Source organism: Aegilops tauschii, chromosome 1 (genome assembly GCF_002575655.3).
Source record: "Aegilops tauschii subsp. strangulata cultivar AL8/78 chromosome 1, Aet v6.0, whole genome shotgun sequence".
Taxonomy (NCBI): domain Eukaryota; kingdom Viridiplantae; phylum Streptophyta; class Magnoliopsida; order Poales; family Poaceae; genus Aegilops; species Aegilops tauschii.
In genome coordinates, this window is record NC_053035.3 from 336,353,098 (window position 1) to 336,360,494 (window position 7,397).

The following is a 7,397-nucleotide window of genomic DNA, read 5'->3' on the forward strand; positions in this document are numbered from 1 at the left end:
TGGAATCTAATATTTCCTTCTTTCATATCAATAATTGCACCAATCATTCTAAGGAAAGGTCTACCAAGAATAATAGGACATGTAGGATTGCAATCTATATCAAGAACAATGAAATCTACGGGAACATAATTCCTATTTGCAATAATAAGAACATCATTAATTCTTCCCATAGGTTTCTTAATGGTGGAATCCGCAAGATGCAAGTTTAAAGAGCAATCATCAAATTCACGGAAACCTAAGACATCACACAAAGTTTTTGGAATCGTGGAAACACTAGCACCCAAATCACACAAAGCATAGCATTCATGATCTTTAATTTTAATTTTAATAGTAGGTTCCCACTCATCATAAAGCTTTCTAGGGATAGATACTTCCAATTCAAGTTTTTTCTTCATAAGATTGCATTAAAGCATCAACGATATGTTTAGTAAAAGCTTTATTTTGACTGTAAGCATGAGGAGAATTTAGCACAGATTGCAACAAGGAAATACAATCTATCAAAGAGAAATTATCATAATTAAATTCCTTGAAATCCAAAATAGTGGGTTCATTGATATTTAAAGTTTGACCTCTTCAATCCCACTTTTACCAATTTTTGCATCAAGATCTAAAAACTCCGAATCATTGGGACGCCTTCTAACTAAAGTTTACTCATCTCCATTCCCATCATTATCAAGATTCATATTGCGAAACAAAGATTTAATAGGAGACATATCAATTACTTTTAGATCTTCATCTTTATTATCATGAAAACTAGAAGAACACGCTTTCACAAAGCAATCATTTTTAGCACGCATCTTAGCGGTTCTTTCTTTGCACTCATCAATGGAAATTATCATGGCTTTGAGAGACTCATTGATATCATGCTTAGGTGGAATAGATCTAAGTTTTAAAGAATCAACATCAAGAGAAATTCTATCCACGTTCCTAGCCAACCCATCAAGCTTAAGTAATTTTTCTTCAAGCAAAGCATTGAAATTCTTTTGTGAATTCATAAAATCTTTAACACTAGTCTCAAAATCAGAGGGCAACTTATTAAAATTTCCATAAGAATTGTTGTAGGAATTTCCATAATTATTAGAGGAATTACTAGGGAACGGCCTAGGATTAAAGTTTCCTCTATAAGCGTTGTTACCAAAATTGTTCCTACCAACAAAATTCACATCCATAGATTCATTATTATTCTCAATCAAAGTGGACAAAGGCATATCATTAGGATCAGAAGAAACACTCTTATTAGCAAACAATTTCATAAGTTCATCCATCTTTCCACTCAAAACATTAATTTCTTCAATCGCATGAACCTTTTTACTAGTAGATCTTTCGGTGTGCCATTGAGAATAATTAACCATAATCTTATCTAGGAGTTTAGTAGCTTCTCCTAAAGCGATTTCCATAAAAGTGCCTCCCGCGGCAGAATCTAAAAGATTTCTAGAAAAAAATTCAATCCGGCATAATTTTTTTGTATAATCATCCATAGATTCAAACCATGTGTAGGGCAATTACGTATCATTAATTTCATTCTCTCCCAAGCTTGTGCAACATGTTCAAGATCAAGTTGCTTAAAGTCATAATATAGTTTCTAAGAGAGATGATCTTAGCGGGAGGAAAATACTTAGATATAAAAGCATCTTTGCACTTATTCCATGAATCAATACTATTTTTAGGCAAAGACGAAAACCAAGTTTTAGCACGATCTCTAAGTGAAAACGGAAATAGCTTCAATTTAACAATCATTATCCACATCTTTTTTCTTTTGCATATCACACAAATCAACAAAGTTGTTTAGATGTGTAGCGACATCTTCACTAGGAAGGCCATAGAATTGATCTTTCATGACAAGATTCAGCAAGACAGAATTAATTTCACAAGATTCAACATCGGTAATAGGAGCAATCGGAGTGCTAAGAAAATCATTGTTGTTGGTATTGGAAAAATCACACAATCTAGTATTATCTTGAGCTATCGTGACAAACAAGCAATCCAACACACAAGCACACAAGAAGCAAGCAAAAAAGAGGCGAACGGAAAGAGAGGGTGAATAAAACGGCAAGGGTGAAGTGGGGGAGAGGAAAACGAGAGGCAAATGTCGAATAATGTAATGCGAGGGATAAGAGTTTGTGATGGGTACTTGGTATGTCTTGAGTTGTGCGTAGACTCCCCGGCAAAGGCGCCAGAAATCCTTCTTGCTACCTCTTAAGCACTGCGTTGGTTTTTTCCTTGAAGAGGAAATGGTGATGCAGCAAAGTAGCATAAGTATTTCCCTCAGTTTTTGAGAACCAAGGTATTAATCCAGTAGGAGACCACACGCAAGTCGCCTCGTACCTACACAAACAAATAAGAACCTTGCAACCAACGCGATAAAGGGGTTGTCAATCCCTTCACGGCCACTTGCAAAAGTGAGATCTGATAGAGATGATAAGATAATATTTTTGGTATTTTTATGGTATAAATTGAAAGTAAAGAGTGCAAAATAAAATAGATCGGAAACTTATATGATGGAGAATAGACCCGGGGGCCATAGGTTTCACTAGTGGCTTCTCTCAAGATAGCATAAGTATTACGGTGGGTGAACAAATTACCGTCGAGCAATTGATAGAAAAGTGCATAGTTATGAGAATATCTAGGCATGATCATGTATATAGGCATCACGTCCGCGAGAAGTAGACCGAAACGATTCTGCATCTACTACTATTACTCTCCACATTGACCGCTATCCAACATGCATCTAGAGTATTAAGTTCATAAGAACAGAGTAACGCATTAGGCAAGATGACATGATGTAGAGGGATAAAGTCAAGCAATATGATATAAACCCCATCTTTTTATCCTCGATGGCAACAATACAATACGTGTCGTTTCCCCTGCTGTCACTAGGATCGAGCACCGCATGATTTAACCCAAAGCTAAGCACTTCTCCCATTGCAAGAAAGATCAATCTAGTAGGCGAAACCAAACTGATAATTCGAAGAGACTTGCAAAGATAACAAATTATACATAAAAGAATTCAGAGGAGATTCAAATATTGTTCATAGGTAATCTTGATCATAAACCCACAATTTATCGGATCTCGACAAACACACCGCAAAAAGAGTAACATCGAATAGATCTCCAAGAAGATCGAGGAGAACTTTGTATTGAGATCCAAACAGAGAGAAGAAGCCATCTAGGTAAGACTCGAAGGTCTGAGGTAAACTACTCACACATCATCGGAGAGGCTATGGTGTTGATATAGAAGCCCTCCGTGATCGATTCCCCCTCCAGCAGAGCGCCGGAAAAGGCCCCAAGATGGGATCTCACGGGTACAGAGAGTTGCGGCGATGGAAATAGGGTTTCATGGTGCTCCTGGATGTTTTCGGGGTATATGGATATATATATAGGAGGAAGAAGTAGGTCGATGGAGCTGCGAGGGGCCCACAAGGGTGGGGGGAGCGCCCAGGGGGGCAGGCGCGCCTCCCTACCTCGTGGCCTCCTCGCTTCTTTCTTGACGTCCACTCCAAGTCTCCTGGATCACGTTTGTTCCAAAAATAACTCTCCCGAAGGTTTCATTCCATTTGGACTCTGTTTGATATTCCTTTTCTGCAAAACACTGAAATAGGCCAAAAAACAGCAATTTACACTGGGCCTTCGGTTAGTAGGTTAGTCCCAAAAATAATATAAAAGTGCATAATAAAGCCCATTAAACATCTAAAACAGATAATATAATAGCATGGAACAATAAAAAATTATAGATACGTTTTGGATGCTATTATATTATCTATTTTGGATGTTTAATGGGCTTTAATATGCACTTTTAGAATATTTTTGGGACTAACATATTAACCGAAGGCCGTGTGCAAATTGCTATTTTTTTTGCCTATTTCAGTATTTCGCAGAAAAGGAATATCAAATGGAATCCAAACGGAATGAAACCTTCGCGAGGATCGTTTTTGGAAGAAACGCAATCCAGGAGACTTGGAGTGGACGTCAAGGAAGTAGCGAGGAAGCCACGAGGCAGGGAGGCACGCCCCCACCCTTGTGGGCCCCTCGCAGCTCCACCGACCTACTTCTTTCGCCTATATATACTCATATACCCTGAAAACATCCAGGAGCACCACGAAACCCTATTTCCACCGCCGCAACCTTCTGTACCGGTGAGATCCCATCTTGGGGCCCTTTCTGGTGCTCCGCCGAAGGGGGAATCGATCACGGAGGGCTTCTACATCAACACCATAGCCTCTCCGATGATGTGTGAGTAGTTTACCACAAACCTTCGGGTCCATAGTTATTAGCTAGATGGCTTCTTCTCTCTCTTTGGATGTCAATACAAAGTTCTCCTCGATCTTCTTGGAGATCTATTCGATGTAATAGTTTTTGCAGTGTGTTTGTCGAGATCCGATGAATTTTGGGTTTATGATCAAGTTTATCTATGAACAATATTTTATTCTTCTCTGAATTCTTATATGCATGACTTGATATCTTTGCAAGTCTCTTCGAATTATCAGTTTGGTTTGGCCTACTAGATTGATCTTTCTTGCAATGGGAGAAGTGCTTAGCTTTGGGTTCAATCTTGCGGTGTCCTTTCCTAGTGACAGTAGGGGCAGCAAGGCACATATTGTATTGCTGCCATCGATGATAAAAAGATGGGGTTTATATCATATTGCTTGAGTTATCCCTCTACATCATGCCATCTTGCCTAATGCATTACTCTGTTCTTATGAACTTAATACTCTAGATGCATGCTGGATAGCGGTCGATGTGTGGAGTAATAGTAGTAGATGCAGAATCGTTTCGGTCTACTTGACATGGACGTGATGCCTATATACATGATCATGCCTAGATATTCTCATAACTATGCGCTTTTCTATCAATTGCTCGACAGTAATTTGTTCACCCACCATAAAATATGCTATCTTGAGAGAAGCCACTAGTGAAACCTATGGCCCCCGGGTCTATTTTCCATCATATTAATCTCCCGCCAACGTGCTATTTCTGTCGCCGTTTATTTTGCAATCTTTACTTTTCAATTTATACAACAAAAATACCAAAAATATTTATCTTATTATCTTTATCAGATCTCAGTTTTACAAGTGGCCGTGAAGGGATTGACAACCCCTTTATCGCGTTGGTTGCAAGGTTCTTAATTGTTTGTGCAGGTACTAGGGATTTGCGTGTAGTCTCCTACTGGATTGATACCTTGGTTCTCAAAAACTGAAGGAAATACTTACGCTACTTTGCTGCATCACCCTTTCCTCTTCAAGGGAAAACCAATGCATGCTCAAGAGGTAGCAAGAAGGATTTCTGGCGCCGTTGCCGGGGAGATCTACGCACAAGTCAAGACATACCAAGTACCCATCACAAACTCTTATCCCTCGCATTACATTATTTGCCATTTGCCTGTCGTTTTCCTCTCCCCCACTTCACCCTTGTCGTTTTATTCGCCCTTTTCCGTTTCGTCTCTTTTCGCTTGCTTTTTGTTTGCTTGTGTGTTGGATAGATTGTTTGTCACAATGTCTCAAGATAATACTAAATTGTGTGACTTCTCCAATACCAACAACAATGATTTTATTAGCACTCCTATTGCTCCTATTACCGATGCTGAATCTTGTGAAATTAATGCTGCTCTGTTGAATCTTGTCATGAAAGATCAATTTTCTGGCCTTCCTAGTGAAGATGCCGCTACCCATCTAAACAACTTTGTTGATTTGTGCGATATGCAAAAGAAGAAAGATGTGGATAATGTGTTAAATTGAAGCTATTTCCATTTTCGCTTAGAGATTGTGCTAAAACTTGGTTCTCTTCTTTGCCTAAAAATAGTATTGATTCATGGAATAAGTGCAAAGATGCTTTTATCTCTAAGTATTTTCCTCCCGCTAAGATCATCTCTCTTAGAAACTATATTATGAATTTTAAGCAACTTGATCATGAGCATGTTGCACAAGCTTGGGAGAGGATGAAATTAATGATACGTAATTTCCCTACACATGGTTTGAATTTATGGACGATTATACACAAATTTTATGCCGGATTAAATTTTGCTTCTAGAAATCTTTTAGATTCGGCCGCGGGAGGCACTTTTATGGAAATTACTTTAGGAGAAGCTACTAAACTCCTAGATAATATTATGGTTAATTATTCTCAATGGCACACCGAAAGATCTACTAGTAAAAAGGTTCATGCGATTGAAAAGATTAATGTTTTGAGTGGAAAGATGGATGAACTTATGAAATTGTTTGCTAATAAGAGTGTTTCTTCTGATCCTATTGATATGCCTTTGTCCACTTTGATTGAGAATAATAATGAATCTATGGATGTGAATTTTGTTGGTAGGAACAATTTTGGTAACAACGCGTATAGAGGAAACTTTAATTCTAGGCCATTCCCTAGTAATTCCTCTAATAATTATGGTAATTCCTACAACATCTCCTATGGAAATTTTAATAAGATGCCCTCTGATTTTGAGACTAGTGTTAAAGAATTTATGAATTCACGAAAGAATTTCAATGCTTTGCTAGAAGAAAAATTGCTTAAGGTTGATGAGTTGGCTGGGAACGTGGATAGAATTTCTCTTGATGTTGATTCTTTGAAACTTAGTGCGTGTTCGGTAGCTCTCCCCAGCCCAAAAATCCTCATCGCCAGCTTCCGTCGCCAGCTTCCAACTCCGCGTAAAAAAACCAGAAGTAGTGTTTCGTTCGGCACCGTAGCTTCTACTTTCCCAGGCTGCCGGTGCCCCGTGTCGCAGGCTATTCCTGGCGGATACTGTTTCTGATAGGGACGGGAGGAGGGGAAAGGACTAGTCGTGGGTTGTGGGCTGGCTCGCCGAACCGTTTTCCACTCGGCGGTGGCATTCTGTCTGTGATTTCTGCCAACTCCAGCTTCTTTAATTTCCGAGAGTAGCAAATCACTAGCTCCTCAACTCCTCATAAATTACACTACGCGGTCAGCGAGCTTCTCGACTCCATAGCCACGGTTTGGACCGTTCGGCTCAGCTCCCGAACTGGAGTCGAGGAGTTGACGAGCCGGAGGGCTCCCGAACACGCCCTTAGATCTATTCCACCTAAGCATGATATCAATGAGTCTCTCAAAGCCATGAGAATTTCCATTGACGAGTGCAAAGAAAGAACCGCTAGGATACGTGCTAAAAAAGATTGCTTTGTAAAAGCGTGTTCTTCTAGTTTTCATGATAATAATGATGATGATCTAAAAGTGATTGTGAAGGAAATATGCCCTGGAGGCAATAATAAAGTTATTATTTATTTCCTTATATCATGATAAATGTTTATTATTCATGCTAGAATTGTATTAACCGGAAACATAATACTTGTGTGAATAGACAAACAGAATGTCACTAGTATGCCTCTACTTGACTAGCTCGTTGATCAAAGATGGTTATGTTTCCTAGCCATAGACATGAGTTG